The sequence below is a fragment of the Mustela lutreola genome, chromosome 4, assembly GCF_030435805.1.
Source record: "Mustela lutreola isolate mMusLut2 chromosome 4, mMusLut2.pri, whole genome shotgun sequence".
NCBI classification, from domain to species: Eukaryota; Metazoa; Chordata; class Mammalia; order Carnivora; family Mustelidae; genus Mustela; species Mustela lutreola.
This window is the reverse complement of record NC_081293.1, coordinates 73,899,700-73,927,588: the sequence shown is the minus strand read 5'-3', so window position 1 is coordinate 73,927,588 and position 27,889 is coordinate 73,899,700. Positions and strand designations below refer to the sequence as shown.

Below are 27,889 nucleotides of genomic sequence, written 5' to 3'. Positions count from 1 at the left end.
TCTGGGGGGTGTACAGGCTTTTTGGAGGAATGCTTTGCAGCCAGAATAGAAAGTGTGAAGCAGTTGGGAAGGACGTTGGTTGGGAACCAGAAGCTTTGCATACAGACAGATGAACAGACGTCTCTGCCTTTGAGTCTTTTTTTTTTTTTTTAAAGATTTTATTTATTTATTTGACAGAGAGAGGGAGAAGCAGGCTCCCTGCTGAGCAGAGAGCTCAATGTGGGGCTCGATCCCAGGACCCTGAAATCATGACCCGAGCCGAAGGCAGAGGCTTAACCCACTGAGCCAACCAGGTGTCCCATCTGCCTTTGATTCTTGATGCTGCTGCCACTCCCAGGTGTCCTTGAGAAAGGAAGATGATCTCTCCAGGCCCCCATGTTCTTACTTTGTAAAAGCAGAGATGAAAACACCTACTGCAGATAGAGAAAGACAAGAATCAGGTCCATGGTGATCACTCAGCAGATGGAAGTGTCCTTATGGATCCGACAGTGTCACGGGCACTGGGCCCCTTGATAGGGCGACCTTGGAAAGGAGTTGAGGGATGGATGCTGACATTTCAAGCCCCTCCTCCAATGAAAGATACAGGAAACGGTGCATGTTTAGGACCTGGCAATGGCAGGGAGGCAGAGGTCTGCTGTGCTTGTGCGACTGTGACTGTTCATGCATTTCCCCGCTGTTGGCTCCAGACTAGGTGATTGACCCTGGTTTCTGCTGCCTGCCTCACAGTGAGGCCACAAGTCCCAATGAGGTCAATTACTAGGCGTAAGTGTTTATCCGAAGCTGCCGTGTTTCAGGAGTCTGCCGCCGGTCTGGTCACACGTGCTAATTACTGTCACTGCAGGGCAGCGCAGTTGCCGTGGTGGCGTCCGCAGTAGGAGTCGGTCACGAGTCGGTTACGGGGTCCTGAGCCTCTGGTCTCGCTGGGGCCCGCGGGGAGGCCAGTTGCATCAGCACCGGCGGAAGACAGGCTCTGAGCCCCGTTTGGTGTCTGCCCGGTGCCCAGCCCCTGCTGCTCGCACACTCACGTTGCACACACTTGGAACAAGAAGTCGTTGTCACTGGTCTCATACTTTGTTTCACGGAAAGAAAGCTTTGGTTCATGTTTTCTTCGTACTGAGAAGGCATGGGTGCACATGCTGCTGAGCGCCGACGGGGAGCATGATTCTCAGGGCCTGCAGTCATGACACACGTCATTCATTCTCACAGGCTTGTGGACGTGCTCCTACCCTCCTGCTTGTGGAGGCGGGAAGCTGCTGCACAGAGGGACTGGGTCACGTGCCCAAGACCCCACAGCCAGTAACCAGAAGAGCCAAGATTGAAACTGCAGCCATCTCTAGACCACCGGACTCACCTTCCTCTCCAGTAAGAGAAAACGGTTAAAGGGAACATATCCAGGTAGAGTCCGCGTAGCTGGTGACACTCCCTCTGAGCCCTTCGGGGCCCAGAGTTCCAAATCCCTGATTTCACATTGGTGGGCAAACCCTGTCTCTCCCCAGCACGTACGTGTATATCTGTGCATGCACACGTGCGTATGTACATAGATGATGCCTTGCACAGTGTGCACATGTGTGTACCCTATGTGTGCCAATACATGTACATGTGTGTACATGTGTACACACATGCATGGACTCAGGTGTACACATGAGTCACACACATGTGCGCACACACATATGCACGTGTATATGGTCACAAGGCCTGCTCAGCAATACTTGCTGTATCAAAAGAGAACTGTGGGATGGTTTTCAGCTTTTTCGGTGAATTTCTTCATGTGGTGACTTGATGGTCATTGAGATTCTTGGCTTGGTTCGATTGAGAATACATGCTGGTTGCCTGTAATGTGGCAGGAACTGACCAGAACCTCACCTTTGGAAAGTAATACCAGAACCATGTCAGGGCACGTGGTGGGGTGGGGGGTGATTCCCATCACTTAGAGAAGGCATGCAGCTGGGCTGAACGACTTTGTGGTGTTTAAACAATCTAAAAATTCTAAAAATTAAAATTGTGATTGCATAGCATTCAGAAACCATTTTGACATAAAAGCTGATAATTTAAAAATTTAGGATGATCTCATGGCAGTAATTAACTTTTCAGTATCTGCCAGTTCCTTCAAGTGTTCTGGATGCGTGTTCCCTGCGCGTGGGGGCTGTTACGACCCCAATTGTTCACATCTAATCGGTGGCGGGGGGTTTCCATTTGAGGTGCATACGTATTTATTTGTCATTACCGTTTCAGGTGAATAATGACTATTTTCCAAAGACTGTTTGTCGAGAAGCTCAGAGAGAGTAGAAAAGTAACAGGACTGCGACATTTATGAATGAAAGAGCCACACACACAGTATGCTCTTGACGAGATGGTGAAGTATTTGCAAGCATATCCAAGCCAAGCACCCAGGCCTGGTAGGGTTTCTGTGCATAGGCTTTGGAAATGTGTCTCACATGCAGAAGGCGTTCCCATGTCAGGGCTTCAGGTCACAGTTCTCCCACGGAAGCCCCTTGGGGCAGGTTCTATTCCTACCACCCCTTCATAGATTCCACACCTTTGTATTTCCTGGCTTCTGTGAATCAGTAACATCTGAGGAGAAAGCTTTTCCTTAAAGGAAAGAACGGATTTATCTCAAATACCTCTGGAACTTGAATGGTCGCTTAGGTGACAGCTATTGTGTTTTGTCATCTTTGGCACATCTTTGGGAAAGGCAGACTCTTCAGCTTGTGTTTGCCCTCAAAGCCGCGAACCCATGTTGATGTTTATTCAGTAAAGATAACTCGTGCACAGAGGCAGAGAGACCCAGACATCTAAATAAACTCAGACACGTGTCTTCAGAACTTTTAAACATAGATTTTTCTCTCTTGTGGAAGGGGGCAGGGCTGGGACCTCATGTGTGTGTGGCTGGCTTGTTGTTAAAAATCGGCCCAGCTGTGTCCCCCCTCCCCCCACCTCCCTACCTTCCCACCTTCTGCTGTGGTGTGTCACGGCTGTCTGCGCTTGTGTCACAACTAGACTCGCCTCTACCCTTCACCATCTTCATCTCGCTTGACGGGGGATGTGCGTGATCCAAGGTTCAGGATCCTCCTTGAACTGGGGAGTGACAGTGTAAGGAGGCGCTGCCGGTGACCCATGGGGCCCCTTCCCCCACACAGGCTGTCAGCTGTTGTCAGAGGCCATGGCTGGGATGATCGCCCGCTGTCTGCGGAGCGGACAACTTGGATCCAAATCCACCAGCCACGCCAGAGAACTCAGAGGACGAGATTCACTGCAGAGAGAATGGGTCAGGGATTTTGATGTAGAGAGGATTAACCGATGGGTGTGGGTGTGTTTGTTGCCCTTGAGCTTAGTGCACAGTAATTTTGAGTCAGTTTAATAACCTAAATCAGCCAGTAATGTTCACATTTTGAGTGTCCCTACTTGCTGAGCTCCCAAGAGTGCTCTGAGGAACGAGACCTGTCTTACAAGTGATCTCACCTCACTCCTCGGAGCTTTCTTTCTTTTTTTTTTTTTTTAAGATTTATTTATTTATTTGACAGACAGAGATCACAAGTAGGCAGAGAGGCAGGCAGAGAGAGGGGGAAGCAGGCTCTCTGCTGAGCAGAGAGCCCTATGCAGGGCTCAATCCCAGGACCCTGGGATCATGACCTGAGCCGAAGGCAGAAGCTTTAACCCACTGAGCCACCCAGGCGCTGCTCCTCAGAGCTTTCTTTGTAATGGAGTCTCAGAGCTGCTGCTTTTGGAGAGTCAGAGGTGTGGGGACTTGGCTGATTTGAAGAGAATCTTTGAGTTCTTAAGTCAAGAGGGGGAAGATGGGGAAAATCACGTCATCTAGGGTCCGGTGTGGGCTTGGATGAGAGAAGGTCCTACTGTACTGAAGGCAGCCGCGATTTACTGAGCACCTGCTCTGTGCCTGGATTGTACTAAGTGCTTTGCAACTCTTTCTCTCATTTAATCCCGTGAAGTAGGTGGTTACAGTGTCCTTACATTTTATATACAAGGAGATTGGCTTGGAAAGGTGGTTAACTTTCCCAGTATCATAGAGTTTAAGTCTAGTTCTTTCTACTTTGTAACCGATTTGCCTTTTCCTTCACCCTCTGGTTCCAGTATATCCCCCCCTTCCAGGGTCCTGAATTTTTTTTACTCCCTCTTTGTGTACGCTTGGACTCCTGCTTCTTATAGATCTGTGGACATAGATTGATCTGAAACAAAGCATCCTGGGGAAGACAAAGAATGTTATCGTTTGAATTGACCTTTGCCTTGCTTTGCTCAATGCCTGGCTGGGCACGTGTGTGAGCTCATGGGCGTTGAAAATGCAGAGAAAAGAGAAGAGGTGGTATTTAACCTTGGCCTCCAGATGGGGCACACCAGGTGCCTGCTCTGTGGAGCTTAGGGAAGTGAGACCCTGGAGGACACTGGCCACTAAAAGGGGCTGAGATTTCCTCAGGGCAAACTGTACCCCTTTCATTCTTGTTCCAGATCTTCATCAGGGAAAGAGGGAAATACGAGGGTCCAGATCTTGGTGTGGATCCTTCGAGAGTCTTGTCGAGTACACTTGGCACCTGTGGTCTCATGATGAATTCGTGAATGGTGGAGTAGGGAAAAATGGCATACACCACCACAAGCATCTATGGAACCTGGAGATAATGGTTTTGAGAAGTGGCCAGTCTTTGATGTGGTGTTGGGGCCATGTTTCTGAATGTGGGTCCCCTGATGCTGCTCCGTGTTGTCGCTCCCCGCGAAGCATACTTGACCCGTGTCACCAACAGTGCTGGGTCCTCATTCCTTCAGAGGGCTGCTAGCACAGCGGCCGCCCAGAGCGGCCCGGGACGGAGCCCACCTGGACTCGAAGCCCCCCTTTCCCTTCAGGACACTAACATGATCTCAGACACCTTGGGTGGCACCTGTCTCTTCTAGCTTGTTCTGTTTGTCCTGCCTTCCCAAAGCGTTGAGTTTCATTTGTATAGAAACTGCTCACTTGGTTTCCAGACTCCAGTTCGTGGGTTAATGTTGAATTGAATCAGGTAATGACAGAAAGAGGCACAGCCCGCATGGACAGGTCAGGAGGCCGATGTCACCGAGTCTCAGTCAGCATCATCTGCCACTGGTCAGACTGATGGTGGCCAGCGGCTGTGGCAAGGAGTGGTGCTCAGCCATCATGCGCCGTCCAGTGTCATGAGGGCCTGGACTACAACTGCCCCGTGGTGGGGAAAGGAACTGTTCATGGCGGGGGTCCCGGGCCAACCCCAGCAGCTTGTTCTGCTTGATTGTTACTGCAAATCCCATCTTGACTCGCCCATATCCAGCGTGCTCGTTTGAAGGTGTTACCAGGGATGTGATCACACAAATGTAGCTATATGGCTGGGGAGAGCGGGGCGTCCTGTCCCCCGCCATCTTTGTACCAGCAGGAGAGGTGCCGTGGTCCACTGAGAACCCGTGCTCCCTCCCGGCTTGCTCAGGTGCCACTGCTGCCCCCCCCCCCCGTGCTGTGAACGCTGGCAGGCGTCCACGCAGGTGACAGCATTGTTCTGCCTACGGTCATTAGTTCATGAAGTGTCATTAGCCCATACAGGGATTTGTTAATTTGGTTCATTACTTGACTTCCTTTAAGAGCTGGCCCTTAACTTCAGTTACTGTTCTTCTCACGCAGGAAAGGCTCGTACCAGTTATTACTTGCGAACCTCTTTGGCATTAAAGGAAAAGCAAAAGCCTAGAACACAGCAGCTCTCCCAGCCCGAACGTTGGAGTCAAACTTGATTAGCTTTCCTGCCCTTGAACTCAGACATGACCTAAATGAGAAGCAGGGGTTAGCTCTAAAGAATGGGCATTTTTTGCTTTTGCGTGTTTATTTTCACATAACCTCAGATTTACTTGGATGTCCATTTCCTAGTGCCTGGCCCCTGAGTTTGTCCAGACCTATCCAAAGACCACAGCTTCTGAGAAAACCCACAGTTGGACAGTTAATGGATAACCCAGCGGCAACAGGAGCGGGCTAGTGGCTCTGATTCTTGATCGAGTCTGGACAAATTCCGCCCTGTCATGAGTCATAAACTGTGGTCCAGAACAGAAAGAGCATCATCTGAGGCGTCAGGTGGGAGTCAGCACTGTGCCCTTGTCACCTGGGTGGCTGTCCCGGACTCATCTTCCTGGAAGGAAGAATTCCTGTAGCCTGTGATAGGCGTGTTGCTGTAGGATTCATGAGGTGGGCACTCAGACTCTATAGGTTCTAGCACTTGGATCTTTAGGTTCAGACCAGTTACAGATTGGGGTCAGGGACTTGTGGTCCAAAGCAGAATGGGAAACCTTCTAGGACTGGCATCATCCGTCAGGTAGGGACTGGTCAGTTTGGAAGAAGAGCTTCTCTTGTGTGGTGCATTTATATGGTGGAGTATCACTCAGCTGTCAGCGTTTACATCCACACAGATGGACCCTGGAGGGGATGATCCTGAGTGAGATAAGGCTGTGAGAGAGAGATAATTGTCTTACAGTTACACTCATATGTAGAATTTAAGAACCAGCGCAGAGGACCCCAGGGGAAGGGTGGGAAAACTGAATGGGAAGTCAGGAGAAAGGGAAAGGAGCCATGAGAGACTCTTCACTCTGGGAAACAAACTGAGGATTGCTGGAGGGGAGGGGGTGGGCGATGGGGTGACCTGAGGAGGGGCATTAAGGAAGGCTCGTGATGTGATGAGCACTGGCTGTTTGTTATATAACACTGATCAATTATTGATCTCTGCATCTGAAACTCATGATGTGTACTATACGTTGGCTCATTGAATTTAAATTAAAAAAAAAAAGAAAAGTTTCTCTTAAAAGCTGAGAGAGGGGTGCCTGGGTAGCTTAGGGGGTTAAAGCCTCTGCCTTCGGCTTGGGTCATGATCCCAGGGTCCTGGGATTGAGCCCCACATTGGGCTCTCTGCTCCGCAGGGAGCCTGCCTCCCTTTCTCTCTCTGCCTGCCTCTCTGCCTACTTGTGATCTCTGTGTGTCGAATAAATAAATAAGATCTTTAAAAAAAAAAAAAAAACTGAGAGTGGACAGGTAATGAGAAGGGGATGTACCTGCTTTACCCTTTGGCCGGAGGATTGGCGGATGTGGCAGTTTTCCCCCTGCTTTTGTAGTGTCCATATAAAGAGGATGTGTGACTCAGGTGATAAAGGTCAGGAGTCTGAACTTTCGGGTAATCAGTACCATGCTCTGGGAGCATAGGATGACTAGTGTTCTGAGGACATAAGATTGAAAGAATCCCCTTGGCTTGGGGGTTGGACCTTTATCGGCTCACCTGCCGAACCTTCAGGGGCTCTGCTGCTCCGCGGGCGCTCCTGGGTGTCCACACTGATAGAAAACCATTCTGCCAAGAGAATGTTTTTTTCTCATTGAGGGACATTTGTCAGGAAAGGTCTGTGGAGCTGTCCTGGGTCATTGGTCTCGGAACTCAGTACCTTTATCAAGTGGAGTTTCTAGAACAGCGTCTCCCTGTCGTCTGTGGTGGTGTTTCCTGACTCACGTCCGTCTTCAGTGCTGGGAAGACGGAGCTAGTGAGGGAGTGGACCGCACAACTGAAGCTTCCGTGGGCGTCTTCCCGGTCAACGCCAGGTGGTGGTTTGGACTTCCTCTGGTTCCCGTCAACCGTCTCCTGGGGGGCAGTCTTCCCCATCAGCGTCTGATTTTCGCCCTTCTCTTCTCTGGTGGACAAGCCCTGGCATCTTCTGGTAGAGGAACCAGACATATGTCCTCATTCTCTGAGCAAAGAGCTAGGGGACGAAGGCCCACCTGAGTGTGGGGTGACAGGTGGGTGACACTTGGGTGTACCATCTGGGTCAGGCTGCACTTTGTTCAGGGAATATCTTGCATAAGGGCAGGTGATCAAAGAGATGCTGGTTTTACTATATGTATGTGTGTTAAATCATCATATTCTCCACCTGAGAAAGGTAAGTGCCATCAAGACATGTTGGCTCCCGTAACTGGTGGTGAATGCGTGAGGCTTGCAGGACAGATCTGTGTTCTGGGAGTGTTGGCGCTCGCCCGAGCTGGTGTGGAATCCGCTGACTTACCCTTTGGTTTCATCCCACTGCGCCACAGAAATTTGTAGGTGCGTTTCTTTTTCTTTTTTTTTCTGGGTACTTTCTGGTTTTGTGCATATCCATGTATTATTTTAAAAACAAACTGGGTTCCTACTAAATTTGAGCTTAAAAAACCATTTTCTTGCTGCAGTTTTTCCAAACAATTTTTTTTTTTTTTAAAGATTTATTTATTTATTTGACAGAGAGAGATTACAAGTAGGCAGAGAGGCAGGCAGAGAGAGAGAGGAGGAAGCAGGCTCCCTGCCAAGCAGAGAGCCCGATGCGGGACTCGATCCCAGGACCCTGAGATCATGACCTGAGCCGAAGGCAGCGGCTTAACCCACTGAGCCACCCAGGCACCCCTCCAAACAATTTTTAAGGAAGTGAAGTGAAGACTAAAATGACCTCCTTATCCTTATCACCCAGTGTTGACGGCCGTCTCTGAACTATGGTTCTGGGATGGGGAGGGCGGTATTTCAAAGCCAGTCTCAGGCATCGAATCATGTTGCCCCAACACTTAGTTCTCATGTCTGTTATCCAGTTATTTACTTTTTGTCTGTTGACTCTTCTTTCTCTTGTTCCTGAAATAACTTTTGGACTGTGCCCCTGCTGACGCTGTAAAGTTGTACGTGTCTGGCAGCCGCGCCCTTTGCGCAGTGCTCAGGGGCTGGCTGTCAGGGACCCTGAGGAGGACAGCCTCGGTGGCATGAAGTTACTGGGAGAACCCAGAGGTATGACTGCGGCCTCCCTGGCTGGTGGGGTTAAGTGGAAGGCGAGGCCTTTCCTTAGGATGTTGTAGATCCAAACCGAAGTCCTGGTGACTGGTGTTGAGTAATGAAAACCTTAAAGAAACCCTAAGACGCCCCTTGGGGAGCATGGCTGGATCTTGTCTTAGTTCTGTAGTTTCCGGAGCAGAATGCTATTGATATAACCGCGTAGTCAAATCTCTTTTGGGCAGCGTTGCCTGGCTTTGAGATGTTTCCCTGTGGTTTGTCTCATCAGGCCCGACTGCAGAGCCCTGGGTGAGAAAGGTGTTGAACACTGCCCGGGTCAGTACTCAACTGATTTGACGTTAGTTCTCGGGTCCCCTGGCCCTGTGTCGGAGGGATTTGAGTTGCTTGGGAACCTATTGTGAAACAGGAGCATGGCTTTTTCTTTGCTCTTGAACATTGCTGTGGCAGATGTTGGAGAAATGCACAGAACGGTGGACCACATGCTGGAGGTACTTGGGGAAGGGCCAGGGGTGCAAGCACCCCTTTCTGGGGCAGATTCCTGCCATCACAGTCTCACCCCCGTGACCTTGGTTTCTTCCCATGACCTCTCTCCTTGGCTCTGACCAAACCCTGACCATGACCGCTGCCACTTTGACCTTGGCGCACAGGTTTACCTTGGTGATGGAATTCATTTGAGCCTAACATGCCTGAAATTTTTCCTGGGAACTGGAGGTCTTTGGTCCAGTAGAGACATTGTGTGGACGTGCCTCCACCCCCGTGCCTGCGAACTTGGTGCAAACATTGGATTTCCCAGTTCCTTTTTTTTTTTTTGAAGACTTTATTTACTTGACACAGAGACAGAGATCACAAGTAGGCAGAGAGTCAGACAGAGAGAGAGGAGGAAGCAGGCTCCCTGCTAAGCAGAGAGCCCAATGCGGAGCTCAGTCCCCAGGACCCTGAGATCATGACCTGAGCTGAAGGCAGAGGCTTTAACCCACGGAGCCACCCAGGTGCCCCTTCCAAGTTCCTTTTAAAATGTCTAGATGTGAATATTTTATTGGCTAAAATTCCCCAAGGGAATAGAATGATTCTTCAGAGTTTATGTCCTATTTGGGGAATTTTTACAGCAGCAATTTCAAAATTTATCTGTTTTGTTTCTCACAAAGATAATTTTTATTTCATCAGTTAAAATTGGTTTCCAGCTGAAGTGTCTTTCCTGCGGCAGCTGAATTTTGCAAAACACAGTGCAGGCGTTCATTTATTATACAGACTTAAAGTACCAACCATTTGAGTAAGAGTCAGACATAATTTTGGTGCAGGTCTTTTAACCGTGGTTTATTAGTCAAGGGATTCTTTATAGAAAATAGGTCAATCTAATTTTTCAATAAGAAGTTGCTTTGAAAAAGTTAAGAGAGAGCCAGCTAAAATCGGGGGTCGGGGGGATGTGTATTATGGAATATGTTACCTGGCAAGCTGTGCTGCTTCAAACGTTAAATTAGTCAAAACGGTGGTCAGCCAAGTGTTCTCAGAGGTTTTGGTTTTAACACATAAATAAAATGCAGATCTGCAATTAGTATGCAAGTGATGCCAATTGCAAATATGTAAATGATGCCACCAAATAATTAAGGAAGTGCTCAGAAGCAGTTTTGTTTGTGAAACAAAAAGTTTTGTACAAAGTCTGCTGAGACACGGGGCTTGTGAGCTCTTCCGTGTTTTGCAGGCACTGGGACACTGCGCGGAGCACATGTGGTGAAGAGGCCACGGAAGGGCAGGTCTGTCACTGATCCTGGGCCTGTGAACCCTGCTGGGATTCCAGGGGGCCTTCATCTGGGGGAACTGGTGGTAGCTGGCCCGTGGGGAGACGTGGGGACGCAGACACACACACGAGGCCCACGGGTCAGGTTGCTGTGTGACCATGGGCGACGCACTTCGAAGCCCCAGTTTGTAAATCTGAAAGGTTCAGTTAGAGTGTGATCTTCAAATGAAGGTGCTTGAATCCCCCAGATAGGAGGTGGTGGGTCAAGAGGTGTGAAGTAACGTGATAAACACATTATTTCTTGTCGATTCAGGCAAAGGGGATGGTTTTGTGTGAAGCTCGCTGTGATTGTATTCTAGGGCAACACACAGAATTTAGGTGTGGTTTTATGGTAAATTGTAAACATGAAGTCTTGCCTCTCTTACAGTAGGGGCCCTAAGGCCCATGCACCCAGACCCTAGGAGTCATGGGAGAAAGTGTTCAGAATGTTCTAGTTGCCAGATGACGTCTGAACTCTTTCCCTCATTCCTGACACCATTCCACTGGAAGAACAGGTCGGAGGCACCTTTCTCTTTTCCTGCACTGTGTTCGTAGATTACTTGGACCGCCCGTTCCCGTTACATGGAGCCACTTAGACTCACTGTTTCATTCATTCTCTTGTAGCCCTTGAGTGCCCGCTCTGTGCTAGGCACGCTTTGGGACTTTTAATCAGCACATTTTCTGTTGTGATATTTAATTTACATAACCAGTCTTTGGAGTAGACGATACATTCACGTGGTTCCACATTCGGACCGTCAGAGAGGGTCCCCAGGCACGGGGTGGGTCCCACCCTCGCTGCCCAGGTCTTCTCCCCCGGGTTGGTCTGCGGGGACTGCTTTGAAGCCCTCAAGCAGTATTTTGTGTGTGTCTCTTACACAGATGGTGTGCTACAATATATAGACATTTTCCCCTTCACTTCTTTCATTTAACAATTAGTTTTGCATTTTTTTTTTATAATTCCTGAGGGACGCCCCTCAAACAGTTAGCACAGGTCATCAGAAGGCTGGGGCTGGGGAGGCTGGGTCACCTCCCACCCGTCTGCCCTGGAAAGCGCATCTGGGTTGGAATCTGGCACGCAGGGACGTGCTGCTTCTGTAGTGAGCAGCGACGGAGTGTGAGGTAAGCCTGTTCACACAGACTCATGTAAACGTGTTTTGGGGGAACAGGTCACGGCTGTGTCTGGGGTGGAGGTTGGGAGCTCTTCAGAGCCTGGGACCCGGGGGCTGAAGGTAGGAGCTGGGGACAGGCTCTCAGAAAGAATCACAGTCATGTTTGTGTGCCTTTGCCTGAGAGGTTGGGAAGTCGACATTGTGTGGAAGGAACTTCCTGGGCAGTTTGTTCCCTAATGTGACCCCCGCTGTCACAGGTGTGACTTGTGCTCAAGAATGGTCTGTGTGACAGATGGAGCTTGAGACGACAGAAGTCTGTCCTCAGCTTGGGCTCTGGACAGGAAACCTGCTCTTGTCTCCCAGCTGTGGAGCAAGGGTGGAGATGGTGAACATGCGAGCCTGGGCCAGGAGTGGACGAGGCGGGTGGACCCTGTGCTTGGAACCCCCAGTGGCGGTGACCCATGAGCATGCCCCCCGAGGTGGCAGGGAAGGAAGGGAGAAGAATTTGTGGTAACAAGGCGTGTGGTAACAGTGCCTTTGAGGAACTCAAAACACATTCTGGAATCTTCTGTTGGCATTGCTGCCCAGTGTGATGAGAAGGGAAGGGACAGCATCCTCACTTGGGGCCACACACCCCTGAGTGTAGGGCACACGGGGTTGGAGCCCGCTCTCAGAACCCTGCTCTGGCGTGTGACCTCAAGCACCACAGCTCACATCTCTGGCCTTGGTCCTAACCCTTTCATAGGGATTCTTACTCTTTCTCATAGGATTGCTTTGCTTTCAGTGAGCATGTCTGTAAAAAGCTTAGGTCCTAGTAAACTCGGAGTACTTAGCTGTTCTCGGCTCTTCTTGCCAGGAGGTGGGAGTAGGAAGCGAGAAAGCAAGTCACGGACCTTCCCTCTCACACGCACAGCAGAAGTGTGCTAAAGAAGGGCCTTAGGGTTTTTTTCTTTTGTTTAGAGAGAGCATGTGAGTCAGGGTAGGGGACGACGGGGAGAGAGAATCTTAAGCAGGCTTGATGCCCAGTGTAGAGCCCAACGCAGGGCTTGAGATCATGACCTGAGCCGAAAAGGTCAAGATGCGCAGCCGACTGAGCCACCCAGGCGCCCATGGCCTTGGATTCTTGGTCCTGCTCAGTTCTTGGCTTAAACTGCCCTCTGCACATTCAGGGCTCTTCAAAGTCATTTAGAGGTCACCAGGGCCCCTGGGAGTCTGAGCGTTGGTGTCTGTCAGGTGGGTTTGCTCTGAGAACACATGCGTTGCTCTGATATTTTGGTAATTAACAGCTAAGCTGCAGGACGTCATACCGTCTGTCATGCGTACAAGTGTGTCTCTTGTTACTCTCACCTGTTTGTGGGTTGGACGTGGCTTTCCGAGGTTGAGGCCATGGTGCAGTGATTGGTTTTACGATTCTTCCATAGGCTCTGATGGAGAATTGTTTCAGGTGTCAGCTTGAATACCCAGACCCCTCAGGATTTGTTTAAAGTTTATTTTCTGGTTCCTTTGGGATTAGATTTGTCTTCTAAATGGGGGATTGTCTCATCATAGATTTTAACTCCCACAGCAACAGGGGCCAGCCCGCTGCAGCCTGCTGCAGGGAGAGATGAGCTGCTGGCTCCGCACGGACCTTCCCTCTCACACGCACAGCAGAAGTGTGCTAAAGAAGGGCCTTAGGGTTTTTTTTCTTTTGTTTAGAGAGAGCATGTGAGTCAGGGTAGGGGACGACGGGGAGAGAGAATCTCTCAGCCCCCACCCCAGCCCTCCAGCCTCCCCCAACAGTGCCCCAGACCCACCTTTTGATGGAACATTTGAGACTTTCCAGGCACTGAGTGTTTTACCTGTGTTTCTCCTTCTGTCTTCTTCAGAACCTTGTGATGGCCTTGTGACAACTTCTTAGGTGGTATCGTCCCTACTGTACCCAGGGAAGGTGGGGGAGTTCAACCACCCTGTGGTCACATGGCAGGAACTGATGGAGTGGGCACAAGAAGGCCCATCTCCCTGATTCCAGAATCTGTGTTCTTAGCCCGACCCTTGCAATGGTCATAGTCGCCATTGGTGTGCTAGAACCGTGGCTTGTCAACAGTTCTCCGAGGTTACCACCTGCGAGCATTACTAGTAATAAGACATGGGGACATCAGCTTGTCCTGCGATGCCCTGAAGAGGATACAGCATCGCTTCTGAGGTGTTCTTGCCCAGAATGCACAACCTCAAGCTGACCCGGAGAGAGCATCTGACAGACACCCTTCCAGGTACCTCCTGCGGGCCGTGGGGTCAAGGCCCGGAAGTGCGAGGACCGATAGAGGACGGACCACATGTTGGGGGAGACAGAGGGGAGGGGGCACTGCAAGGACATGGGGGAAGTGTAAACAAGGTCCATCTCTTGGTCACTGAGGGCACGACAGCATTCATTTCCTGGTGTTGATAACTGTACTCTGGCCATCTCAGTTGTTCACAGAAAGGAAACTGGGTAAAGGGTACACCTCCATTTTCTGTGCTATTACTGCAGCTTTTCCCTACATTTCACATTGTTTACAACAAAAAGGCAAAGAAAATACTTATTTAGCCACCTGAGATTGATAGTATTTATTCTCATTTTAGAGTTGAGGAAAACAAGAAACTTAAATGTTCGGTAACCTGCCCAAGATCACACAAACAGTAGCCAGCCGTTGTTAGCGAAGGAAGGAGGGAGAATTCAGACCCGTTCTGGGACATTCTGGCCCCTACTGGAAGCACCAGGCCTGTGGCTGCTTCAAGTTTAAGTGTGTGTTTGAGAGATAGCAACCACGGCCACACTCCAGTCAGAAAAGAGTATCTGTGCCTGTTGAGAAAAAAGCAGTGCACATTAATAATGTAGAATTTTATATGTATATATATTTATATGTATGTATGTATATGTTTTGTGTGTATATGAAACAGTTTTAAGAGAATTTTATATTTAAGGCAATTTTAAAAAATCACATGAAGCGCAGTCGAAGTCAAAGTTACATAATTTTTACCAAGGATGTGGAAACTGTTCATTATAAGGCTGTCGTGATCTTTTTTCCAAATAATTTCTATATCCTGTGTCTCCAAATTACATATACTGCGTTCCTCTCTCTTGGTGTTCTTTCAGATTTTTCTTGCAGAGTTGGCACGGTTACACGTGTGATGTTTACACTGTTTAATTCAAATGACACAAGAAGAAAATCATCCTTCTGTCTTGCTTGATTAAAAGATTGATGGTTTGAAAAAAACATGTTTACAAAAAACAGACAGGATTGGGGGCGCCTGGGTGGTGTAGTGGGTTAAGCCTCTGCCTTCGGCTCAGGCCATGGTCTCAGAGTCCTGGGATCGAGCCCCGCATCGGGCTCTCTGCTCCATGGGAGAGCATGCTTCCTCCTCTCTGTCTGCCTGCCTCTCTGCCTACTTGTGATCTCTGTCTGTCAAATAAAGAAATAAAATCTTTAAATAAATAAATAAACAAACAAACAAGATTGTTCTAAAACTTCAGGCCAAACAGAATACAAGTTTGAAAGAAAATCCTGTATGAATTTTTAAAATCCTGATACACTAAAATTGCAACAAAAGTCCTTTTAATAAAGGAAGAGGTGGATTATTCTCTCTGTTCATCTCAATAACTCAATGAGAAATTCTGGATAATTCCTTGATATAATAGTATTAAAACTGTGGTACAAAGATCTAACCTGGAACCCCTTTCTGAGCCTCCACGTCCTCCCTGGTAAAATAGAGGTACAATAAACTTAGCCAGAATTTTTGCTGAGAGAATCCGATAATTTTATAGCTTATAAAGTACCTATAAATAAAAGCTATAAGCATTCAGTTTTCTTTATTTTGCTTTTTAAGAAAGCACTTTCTTCCTTCTTGGTAAAAAGCCGTTGTACTTTGTAACTCCTGCTGGACTTAATAACCCGCTTCTGAAGACCTTGACCTTTGCTGTTTCGATTTCCACGTGTTTGGTGTTTCTGGGAACGACGGAAGCAGGTTGCTCTGTGCCGAGCCTGCTTCAGCCGGCATACGGTGGTGGTGTTGATACTGGCATGTGATTCCCATGGTCCTGTGATGAAACTGGCGGCTCATAAAAATGAAGCCCAGGGTGTCAGGCCTGGGGAGTCCATGAGACCAGAATGATCTCAGGGGCTACTTTTGCTGTAACTTAGATCTTGTCCGCTCGAGACAGTCTGGCAGCTCACAGGACTCTGTTGATAACAGAAGATAAGGGGGTGTGTTGGGATTTGGGGGGATGGTGGGGTGGAAGAAGGGATGTATGTGTGTATGTGTGTGTTGGGGGAGGGTATCCACCTTTCAAACAGCAATCTGTTTTTACAGTCTTTTGTGAGAAAAATATTAAGGATTCATGATACGAAATTTTTGAGCTGTAAGAAGGAAAGTGGGGGGGTTAAGTTGCCGGGAGTAACTGTCCTGAGTTTGGCATGTAGACCCAAACTCTCATTTTCCGGTCGTGTAGATCTCTCTATGATACAGTCATCACAAAACCACGACTGAGCTGTACATAGACCGCACAGAAGCTTGCTTAAAATCGGCAGCACACAGTATCACGTGTATCTTTCCGTATCCTCGCAGGCTTTCCAGAAAGACCGTTTATCACAGTGTAGAGTTGCTCATTAAGGGTACTGATTCCATTGGTCGGTGTACTGTTGTACCGGAGGACTCTTCCCAGAGATGGACTGAGGCCAGCTGAGACCCACAGGTCAAAAATCAATTAAATGTAATCTCAGCTCTTATTTTCCCAAGCTTACCACCATGTAAAGTTGGCCTAGTATAAAAGGCACAGATATGTATGTCTAGTAGTTTTGACCTCAGGAGTTCCAGAGGATCTAAGGAGAGAAGGTCTGTCTTCCACTCTGAGGTAGCTCAGCTCTGTGACAGGGTGGGTTAGCAGAGCCTGCGGGGGGACTGGGCCAGGATCTGCTCCATTTTCCTTTCATCCTGACCAGCATTTCCACTGCCAGCGGGTTGGATGGGTTTCCAAAGATGCAGGGGACCTTAAGCCCCACGAAGAGGCGGGGGCCAGGGAGGGTGAAGTCTGGGACTGGCTGGACTTGAGAATTCTTCAGTAATCTTTCCTCCCTTCCCTCTCTCTTTCTCCTTGTCCTCTCGTACTCTCTGTCATGTTTATTTTTTTTTCAAGCACAGAGTGGTACATGATTATTGCATAGAAATCACATACGGACAAGTGATGCCGTTGCCCCCCCCCACCCCGCCCCAGTCTCCAGCCTCGCTGTCCCATAGCCTCTGACTGTGTGTACTTGTAGACTTTTTATGCTTATACACGTGGGTGTACATCTATATAGCAAAATACATATGTTTTACTTTATTTCATTTATTTATTTATTTTAAGTAGGCTCCATGCCCCACATGGAGCCCAGAGTGGGGCTTGAACTCAGAACTCAGTCAAGACCTGAGCTGAGGTCAGGAGTCGGACACTTAAACCAACAGAGCCCCCCAGGCGCCCCCCAGATACATTTCGAAATGAAAATAATCCACACTTCCATGTCACATGCACGCTGGCAACCACAGGTGCACCTCATCTTCTGATAACCGTGTGGCCAGTGGTGAGGAGGTTCCACATTGTTTTATCCAGATCACGATGAAGGAGGTTTCGATGCTTCTGCTCTACCCTCATGGCTGCAGTGAATGCTTCTGAACCAACATCTTGACTTGTTAATAAGTCTGTAAGCCGGATTCTTAGGAATTCTGCGACAACAAGTAGGATGTGGATTTGGTAACGAACGTCACATTGCCTTACATGAAGGTTGCGACAGTCTTCCCTGGTCTGATTATTTCTGCTCGTGCTGAACCTTACATGCATTCCTTGTATTTATCTCCTGTTCCACACTCTTGGTACTTTCGGTTCTGTTTATCCTACCTGTCGGGTTCTCCCCGTCGCTCTACCCGGATCATCGGTTCTCACCATGGGAGATACTCACGGCTTTTTAAGAATGGCTGCCCGGGACAGCGGGGAGTTGTCAAACAAAACTCATACTCATTCGGGGAATAACGAAGTAACTCTGGGTTCAGTGGCTTATTCTGCCGTTCTTGTGGACACGGGTTTGCTACTGCTTCGTGGTGGTAACCGTCACCAGGGTCAGTTCCAAGTAAGTGTGGATACACGAGGTACTAGTCATGGTTCCATGTGCTCATTCGCTGAACAAGTGTTTACTATTGGAGCCAGAGGAACCTCGCTGGGCAGGAGCGTGGTGTGTGCTCCTGGGGCTCCCGGAGTGTCCCGGACACTGTTCAGTGCTTAGTACGTGCTTATTAGTAAATGGTTTTATTCTCATGATGTGCCTGGGCTCTTAGAGATATGGATAATTTTCAGTCCTTAGCTCTTAGTGTGGCTCTGTTTATACCAAAGAGAAAAGCTCATTACGAGTATAAATAGAAGGTGATTTTGAGCATGCGTCTTCAGCGTGGTTGCAGTGCCTGTCGCCCTTGCCAGGGTGCGTGGGTCATGTGCTCTCTGAATGCTGACCAAGTCCCCTTTATGGACAGGGAGTCTCTGGAACGTGCCCGAGGTCAGCACAAGCAGGGCTTATTTTAGACGAGGACCTTACGTTCTGTGTGTAACTTGATTCCCCCAACATAGGCGTGGAACACGATGCAGAAATGGTATGGCCACCCACGGGACCGCCCCTGTTACTTACTGGTAAGAACGTAGTTTTCAGAAATAATTTGGAAAGCCGCTTTTCGCACTTTTTGTTGCTAAATACCCTCCTTATCAAGAGATTCTTTCTTCCCAAATGTAGGGTACAATTGCCATTCTTAGTCATTTTCCAGTTTCGATCTTCACGACTGCTGTTTTGTCCTTTTACAAATGAAATCCATAGTTTCCCTTGCTCCTTGTTTCTCTTTTATGCCGAAATAACCTGTGACATTTGGAAGTGAAATGGTTTGATCCCACAGTTTGCATCCTTAACTCATTTGACAAGACGGTGAAATGCTTTTAATGAGCTGGGCCTGCTTTTCAGGTTATGATAACATAATGTTCTCCTTGGACATGATACTGACATTTTGTCAAATGGTTTAGGTTGTTAACGCATGCAGAATTTGGGGGTGGAAGTGAGCATTCCATGATCTGGGCATTAAAAAAACACAGCTTAGGACCTACGCCTGCAGCTCTGTTCCAGTGGCCAGGCTCTGTTAGGGATGGGGTGCTTAGCGACGGGCCATCTCGCCATCCTTTTGCTCTGGTCGGCCTGATTCCCCTCTCCTGCCCCAGCCAGGCCTCAGCTGCGACTTCAGATGAATGAACAGTCCATCCAAAAAGAACCTCATTCTTGTTCTTTCTGAAGCCACTGGGCAACGCCTGTAAGGTGTCCTGTTGCTCAGGATGGTACTGTGTCCCCACTGTGACACTCAACCAACCTGACCCAGCGTCCTCCCTATGGGGATTTTGGTCACTTTGAAAAAAAAGGGAGGGCTTCATTTTAGGTGGCAAATGACTGTGTTTATAATTCGGAGGGTAAAGTCGTATTTTTACTCTAATTCATTGTGTAAATATGAAATTATAAATTTTCTCTGATTACGTTCAGTTTTGCATTTTGTGGTGTTAACTCTGGATTTTCTTTTTACTTTGCCTGTGGCAAAGAAAAAAAAACTGAGCTACCTCTTTGAACCTTCTCCTTAAGCATAACAATTGGATGGCTGATTTCTTTTGCATTCCTTTTGCATGTTTGCATGCTTAAGTTCTTAAGTCAGTGTGGCTCCTGTCATTATCTTTTCCTACTAAAGGAGAAAGCGGTATAATTAAAGGATGTATGTTTTCCCATCTGAAAATCCTAGCTGTATTTCTTTTTAAGAGGATATTTATTTTTTAATGAATTTTTTTGATGATGTATTTTATGGATTTATTCTCTTTTTATAGGTGAGAGAATATGAGTTTTCAAGAGCATAATCTATTTATTGTCACACTCTGAAGAATCTGGATTTAAGACCAGTGTTCTTAGAGTCAGATACTGGCAACTGCCTTCCTTATCCAGTATTTATTTTTTCACTCATGGAGCAGAGATTTATATTGAGTGCCGAGCATGGTGCTAGCTCCTGGGATACTGTAGGGGAAAAATACAACGAGCCTTCCTTCACGGAGCTTCCAAGGTGGTAGGACAGAAAGATACTCTCACTGAGGGAGATGATGTGGGTCGGGGGATGATCACAGAGGGTTATCAGAAGGGATCACATAAGAGTGGAGACCTGGAAGGTGAGTGAGGAAGAAGGTGACCGGGTCTGGGTTTGCAATGACTGTTCAAAGGTCCTGAGGCCATCAGGAACTAGAAGCAGACTCCTGTAATTAAAGTGTACGGGGGCGGCACTTGGCCGTACAAGGGCAGGAAGGGTCTTGTAAGCTATGTAACAGTTGAGCATGGGTTTTATTCTCAGAGTGGCGGGAAGCACTGCAGGATTTCAAAGATGGGAGTCACAGAGTTTAAGAAATTCTTGTTGCCGCCTTATGGAGAATGCAGTTGGGAGTTTGGGCGAGAGGTGAGTAGAGGAGGTTGAGGCAGGAATTCCCCTGAGGTGTGGCGTGGAGCCACAGTGGTGGTGTGGAAGGAGGGAGATGGGAATGGGTTCAGGATACTTCAGAAGTGGGATTGACAGAATGTGCAGATGCTGGAGGGTTTTGTTTTGTTTTTTTTTGTTTTAATTGTGGTTCTTTTTCATCTTTGGTAGCTCAGTAGCTGTGATTGTTTTTCATTGGTGAGATTGAATTTTTTTTCCTCCACATTTGTTGGTTGGCTGTGCATGTGTGATTGGCCTACTTCTAATCTTTGTTTAAAGTCTTTTCCTTAACTGATTTTTTAGGAGTTCTTTTACTTGCAATCGGGGACAAATAAAAAATGTTTTGCCCGGTGTTTTCATTTGTGAAGTATTTGGCCAAGTGTTTCCATGGTGGTTTGTCCAGTGCCGTGGTTCGTACTTGGCATCACGTTTGTGTTAGTGTTAGAGACTTCATAAATGCGTGTGAACTTGAGAGGACACTTCATGACCCATTCACAATGTACTTCACCATGATACAGCACAGGGATATGCGTTCGAAGCTTGTTGAGAGTAAAGAACATATTTGAACAGAGAGCAAACTATTGGGGCATAGATGAAAGGGGCGAAGGGGCGTGGGAAGTACAGACCTCCAGTTACCGAATGAATGAGCCACGGGCATGAAGGGGTCGGCACAGGAACAGTCACTGGCACTGAGTAGTGTCCTGAACTGATGGATGGGAGCTACACTGGAGTTGAGCGCAACGTCACACATAAAGAGGTTAAATCACTGTGTCATACACCTGAAACTCATGTCACCTTGTGTGTCAGCTGTCCTCCACATTTTTTTCTTTTTAAAAAAACTTGTATTTCACTGAATGAACTACAGCCTTTGCTGTGCTTTTTCAGACTTTCTGGTTTTTCACCTCACCCCTTGCTAACCAATTCTACAACTTACACAGTGTTTTTACAGTTCAGCTTTTGTCACTGATGTGGGGTTATCATGTGCAAGGTTCTAGTTTTGTTTCATGAGGTTACAGTAGCCAGAGAATAGAGTTTATTAAGTTGTTGTGTAGAGCAAGAATAAATGTCTAAGCGATTGTCTTGTTGGGTGAGGTGCGGGATGGCTCTGATTTACAGTATGGTTTCCTAGAACTGGACGCGGCCACGTTGTTGATAGCAGGGTCTCGAGATGCACGTTAGAATCAGATGGGTCTGGTGGAAGTAACGTCAGTTGGGGGGTTGAAAGAGAGGTTCTAGTTCTTGCAATTGGATTGCCTCCTTGTATTGTTTGGGTGTGGGATCTCTGCTGGAGGGGGTCTCCCAGATCTTTACTGCTTGGGAAGGGTGCCTGGGTGTGTGAGTTCGTGGACTCTCTGCTGCCCCCTGGTGGTATTCTACCTTAGTCCATAGCTGTCTCTGAGGCCCTTTTCCAGCTGAACTTTGGTGCTAGGAGCCACTGATCCATTAACAGAGAAGTACACTGTGTAGCATAACTATGGAGCAGTTAAACCTCTATGTTGTACGCGTGAAACTAATGTAACTTTGTGTGTCAGATATTCTCAAATGAAAAATCATTTTTAATCTAAAAAATAAAGAAGCTCACTGAACGGGGGCCCTGGAAGTTTGAGAAATTATCAGATAGTTAGGATCAAGAAGTCATGGGCAATGGTGACCAGAGAGAAGTTGATGTATTGTTAGAGACTCACTTTTTAAGAGTTGGTTTAGCTTTGGTTGGGGGAAAATGCTTCATGCATCTTTTTCTGAACATGGGAATAAAGGTAGAGGAGACCCCCACTTGCTTTCTCGAGATCCTTGATTCTGTTGACTTCCAGGGAACCAGATGGGGTCCAGGGCCCGAGCCAGGCAGGGGAACATTTTGTGGGCAAATACGGCAGGCATGTGGCAGTGTCCTCATGGGAAATGCTGCCCAGCAGACGTACATGGAAACGTCATCAACCTCGAATGTACCTCTTGGGATGCTCTGTAGTCTGAAACTCTGCACTCCTCCCGCTGTCCACGGAAGTATTAGAAATTTATTTGGGGAAGTAGACTTGAACTTGATTTCTCCTATATGGACCTATGACTTGTTGCTAATTTTGGAATGCCGTGTTATGCTCTGGGGTCATGTTCCCTAAATTAGCTTTCCTTTTACCTCAGTGAGTTACATTTGTTTCTGTAAGTTTAAGTTTAGAAAAGATTGCGTAGACTTTTCTCACCAAAATGGAAGAGTTTTGAGTTCCGTGGTTTTTCTAATCCTCAGGGTACTGTACAAACAAAACAAAACAAAACAAAAACCTTCTTCCTTTCAGATAAGATTTTTATTTTGGATTAATCAGGAAACTGTGGTGTATCCTTTCAGCCTGAGCTGAAACTGAGCAGTCTCCAATTTAAACACTAAAGGTATACTTCAAATTAGTTGAGTCTTACTGTTAGGCGTGGGTCTTCTAGAGCCCCCACTAATTATTAAAAATGGCCAGGGATGCCTGGGTGGCTCAGTCGGTTAAGCTGTTGCCTTCAGCTCAGGTCATGATCCCAGCATCTTGGGATCACGTCCTGCATCCGGTTCCTTGTTCATCAGGGAGCCTGCTTCTCTCTCTGTCTTTGCCTGCTTGTGCATTCTCTCTCTCTCTGATAAACAAATAAAATCTTTAAAAAAAAATAAAGTAAATAAATAAAAATGGCCATACTTCTGAGTCTAATTATCAGCACACATCTAAGTAAGACTTTTTAACCCCTTCTGGGTGGCAGAAGCATTCTGGGAGAGAAGCAGTTTAGGAACTGAAGTATTAAGCCTTCCAGGACGTTTTCATGGTGTGTGAGACAAGGGAACAATATATTTGAAATCTGAACTTAGGAAATCTTGGGGAAATTGTTACTGCCTATGAAATGTATCAAAATCTTATGGTGCTTTAATTCCGGGCATTTATATACTATTAAAGAGGCACCATGGCTCATTACAGGAGTACGACTAAAAATGCAGTAAAAATTCCATTCGTAGATATCACGGGGGGGGGGGGGGAGGAATCCCCTTTTCTTGTAACTATCTCAGGTTCTTTGGCTGGGGACCCATAAATTACACTGACAAAACACAGATTAACTAGAGAAAGGCAAACAAGTTTATGAAAGTGTTATGGGGTGTACACAGGGGAGCACTTAGGGATGAATGACTGGAAAGAATGGTAAGAACCTGGGTGAATACAGCATCTTAACAAAAGAACATTGAATTTTCTGAGTAGAGGCAAGACAGAGGCTCTAAGACTTGGAGCTTATCCAGGGCAGCAAACGTGAGGAGGCAGATTACATGGGGAAAAGGAATGCAGGTTTCGTTAGGTGGGTTCCTCTGGGCTGAGTCCCAAGTTGTCTCCCGATTCATGTCTGCTGTTCCTGGTGGAGGGGTGGGGGAGATTTTTACAAATTTGTGTCTGGCTTCGGGACAGCTATGAGAAGAGCAGAGAGCATTCTTTGTCTCCGCTTCCTCTCGATTGCCTTCACCTGAAGATGAACCTTCTGCCAAGGCAGCCGATCTTGGGGCTGCATATCCTGCTGTCCTCCACCCCCAAGAACACGGTCTTTGTGCTTGAAGTGTGTGGGGTTTCTTCTGGCTGGGGATGGAAATGCTTGTAAGAGAGGTGGAGGGCGGAGACTGGAAGCAGGTGCAGATTGGAGTAGATGGAAGGAAGTTTGACCAGGATGGTGACAAGCAGTGAGACAGAGCATCCTTTGAGATCGTGCTCCCCTTTTTCTGTTAGAATGATTTTTTTTTTTTTAAAGTAGGCTCCACGCCCAGCACAGAGCCCAACTCAAGGCTTGAACTCACGACCCCTGAGGTTAAGACTTGAGCTGACTGAGATCAAGAGTCTGATGCGTAACCGACTGAGCCACCCAGCGCCCCTCAGATAATTTGTTAATACAGAATAGTAATAGCAGGAACACATCTTGTATTTTCAGCCATGCTTCTTGGACATTTGACAGATGCTTTCCATCTGGCTGGTCACATCCCCTTAAGTTCCAAGAAATCTGTTTTCTCTTGTGCCCTCATGAACTTTACTACTCACACATGGAACTTCCTAGCTTCCGTGTTGGGTGTTTTTTCCTTTTTTTTTTTTTTCGGTTCTCTCTCTTTGTCTTTTTTTACTGAGAGATTTTATTCTAACTTACTGTATAGCGAATTTTTTGTATTTACCGTGAATTCACAGAGAGCTTTTTTTAAAAAAATTCTCTGGATGCCTTTTTGTGTGTGTGCCATTTTGCTCATTGTACCCGTTTGAAGATATGAACCTTAGTTTTTCTTAACATTGTACTTACCTACTTGGTCTGTGTCTTCTGTGTTCTGTTTTGTTTTAATCTCCGCTTTCATATTTATCAGAGAGTTTCTTTAGACGTCTGCTAATTTTTACTTGTCTGTTCATATTTTAAAGGAAGCACTAAAAGTGCTGTCTGGAAGCACTTTTCATGAATCTTGTTTGTTTGGATTTCAGCACAAGATGGTCTGCGTTCTTATAAAATGTCTGGGGTTCAGAAAACGTGGAACGGCTCACCTGTCTGGAAGTTTTCATCCCGCAGCCAGTACTGTGGGAGCCAATAAGATAAAAGGGTTAGGGCAGGGCTGACTTACTAACATCTGTTTGCATCTGTTTTACTTAGTCCCTGTTCAGTGCAATGCCCCTGCTTTCTTTTTTTTTAAAGATTTATTTATTTGAGAGAGGAGTAGATGGAGAGTGAGAGAGAGAGAATTCCAAGCAGACTCCACACCAAGCAAGTAGCCCAACGTGGGACTTGATCCCAGGATGCTGAGATCATGACCTGAGCTGAAATCAAGAGCTGGGGCCCCATGATGCCGCTGCTTTCTGGTGCTGCCTACCCTGGCGACTGTTCATCCCCCCTTCCACAGAAGGCGGGTCCAGGCTTCTCAGCTAGGGGCAAGGGTGGGGGTGGTTCGGCTGCATGCAGTGAGCAGCTGGAGGGAACTGCTTAAATGGTCTTTCAACCAGCCCTTATTTTTAGCTCCACCTTCACCCCCATCTTGCAAGGTCCCCGTGCCACCAGCTTCCTCGTCCTTTTAAGGCTTCTCACTCTTTCTGGTTCCGGGCTGAGGTCCTGCTCCCTGGTCCCCTCCTCTCCTTGCCTCTTCTGTTTCCTCTTTTTCAGAAATCCCTGCACGCTCGTATCGGGGGAGCTTGAAGAGGCAGTGGAAACTAACACATATGTTCAGTTAGACACCTTTTTTCAGTCTGCATCATCTTTTGATCGACTGCATGTACTTTTCTGCCCCTCCCCCGCCACACAAAAAAACCCCAAGACGATACGGCTGCTGGGTGCCATGAGCTTGGGGTTTGAGAAAACCTGTCCCTTGCCTTTAAACACAGTAAGCAGGTAACCCCTTACACATTTGCCCATTTCTTGTCCTCTTATGAGCCCCACTTAACCCTTTGTTCTCTCCCCTTCCTCCTGGGGCACCAGCGTGCACCTTCTTTAAACACACCTGTCTTTGTTCCCACTAGGGCTGGTTCCTTCTGTAAGGTTACAACTTGCCTTGGCGTCTTTTGTGTACTCCCTTCACAGCCTCTTCTAACGTACTTTATTTTCTCAAGTTCATGGTCTGGCAAACTTCCTGTTTGTTGCACCTGCCAAAGTTCTCCTTCGTGGTGGATTATTTCCTCATGTGACTGGTAATTTTCAATTCTTGTTCATCCTTGGCTGAGATGACTTCTTCCGTGGGAATGCTGTGAACTCTTACTGATGGAGGGTCCCTAAGTGCTGTTTTGTAGTTACTTGCCTTATGTATTTGCGTTAATTTGTTGGCTTGGAACCCACACCACACGAGTCCTTTGAGTTTGAAGTTTGCATTATTGTGTATTGATCTCACACGCCCAACTTTTCCAGTCCTAGAGGGATTCTGGTTTAATTCAAGGTTTTAGTTCCAGTTGCCTGTCTGGATCTGGGCTCAGGCCATGTCCTCTGCCCTTGAATCTTAAAAGCCCAGGCCCTGGCAACTAGGATCTATAGCTAGTATCCCTCGGGGCTCCGTGTGTTGGCTTCTTATGTTTCCCACTCTGGCTTTTAGTACATGGGAAATCCCCTTTCTGTACTTGGCCACTCATTTTTGTATTAAAATTCCCACAGTTACATTTATGTAGGTTTTTATGTGCTGGATGTACAAAGAGGTACACATCATTGGGTCCATCTCTGCATTCTTTTCTTAAAAATTATTATTTATCTGAGAGAGAGAGAACATGTATGTGCACATGTGTGCACACGAGCAGGGGGAGGGGCAGCGGGAGGGGCAGGCTCCCCTCCCCACAGGAAGCCTGATGCAGGGTTTGATCCCAGGACCCTGATAGCATGACCTGAGCCTAAGGCAGAGGGTTAACCTATTGAATCCTCTGGGCGCCCCTCTTTGCATTCTTTTTTATTCACATGTTCAGCAAGCATCTATTAAAGTACATAGTGTGTGTTAGGCTCAAAAGAGTCAGAGGCAAATGAAACTGGGCTTCCTGAAGGCAATAATCCTACAAGGATGAATGTAGGAGATATGAAGGGCCTTATGGGCAGAAAGCACAATTGGGGAGGTGTACGATGAATGTTTGTGAGGAAAGCTTCTACCCACTGGAGCAGGGTATAGCCCAGGTCCACTGTTTGCAGGGCAAGGCCATAAGGTAGAGAAATCCCGGAGGTGGAAAGTAAAGCAGAAGCAAATGGGGAGCTTTTCCCAGGCCTCGTGGAGCAGGTGAGATCACCACTGTGCATGTCAGTTGGATGCGAGAGCCAGTGGACCCTGCAAACATTGACGATGCCCCCAGCATTCTGGGGTGCTGCTACAGTGAGTCTGGGTTCGAGGACAACAGGTTGGCCAGATGAATATTAAAATGTCCTGCTGGTTTCAGACATAGGTGGTTATTAATCAGTAAAGTAGAAGTAGATCATCTTCAGAGTTTTGGTAGTTGGGTTCTAAGAAAAACGCCAGGGGAAAGCCGTAGTGATTACTCATCATTAGAGGTCTGCAAGGTTTTTCTTGTAATGACAAGAGGGCAGGGTTTCCCAATGGTCTTTGACATTTGGCCGTAGATACCTAGATAGATGCGCATTGAAAATCTAGATGATGAAACAGTTTTAATTCTAATGGTTTGTTGTTGTTTTCTCTCTGGAATGATTGGAAGTATCTGAGACAGAAATTTCTTGATGCACTTGGGTTCCAGGATTTGAGCTTTATCTTTGTAGATGGTCTGCCTCATCTCCTGGGACCATTATGTTTTGAAAATCTGAAGGACTTGGGGAGTTAGTTACATACAGGAGGCAAAGGTTCCAATTACTTGGAGAAATCTGCAGGCGCACTTCTTATTTTGAAAGAAAGGTAACGTAGGAAGCGTCTGTGTTTAATCTTAGAGTGCAGCATCCATGTTTAAAAACATAGATAATGCTCGAATAAACACAAGCAGTATGCGTTTATTAGGGAAATTAAAACACTGAAAAAAATTAAGCAATTAATTTTTGATTTCATTGCCCAAAGGCAACAGAAGTTGATATGTGCCTTCAGCCTTCTTTCCTCTGAATAGTTTTGATACATGTATGTTTACAAAAATGGTATTCTTGTCTCCTGTAGCCTGTTGAGAGACAAAAGTATACATATGTATCACAACAGCTATAGAAATCTAGTCCTGGATTAATGGAGGCTTAGTATTCTGTTGTATAATACTGTATTTAATTCTCCCTGTGTAACTTTCAGGTGGTTTCTA

At 47.1% G+C, this 27,889-nt stretch overlaps 1 protein-coding gene across 17 annotated transcripts in view; it reads left to right on the top strand.

The window, feature by feature from the left end:
* Positions 1–27,889, top strand: part of SGMS1 (sphingomyelin synthase 1) — a 267,103-nt gene that overhangs the window by 195,043 nt on the left and 44,171 nt on the right. For 2 of the 17 annotated variants that reach the window (XM_059170243.1, XM_059170254.1), the window contains one exon: positions 1,207–1,395. The exons of 11 other annotated variants lie outside the window; for them this stretch is intronic. The gene's annotated coding sequence lies outside the window, so the exon portion shown is untranslated. Of the gene's footprint in view, positions 1–1,206; positions 1,396–6,747; positions 7,772–8,756; positions 8,775–10,510; positions 10,529–27,889 lie in introns of those variants that run through there. 4 more of the 17 variants (XM_059170244.1, XM_059170255.1, XM_059170257.1 and 1 more) reach the window with 4 other exon arrangements.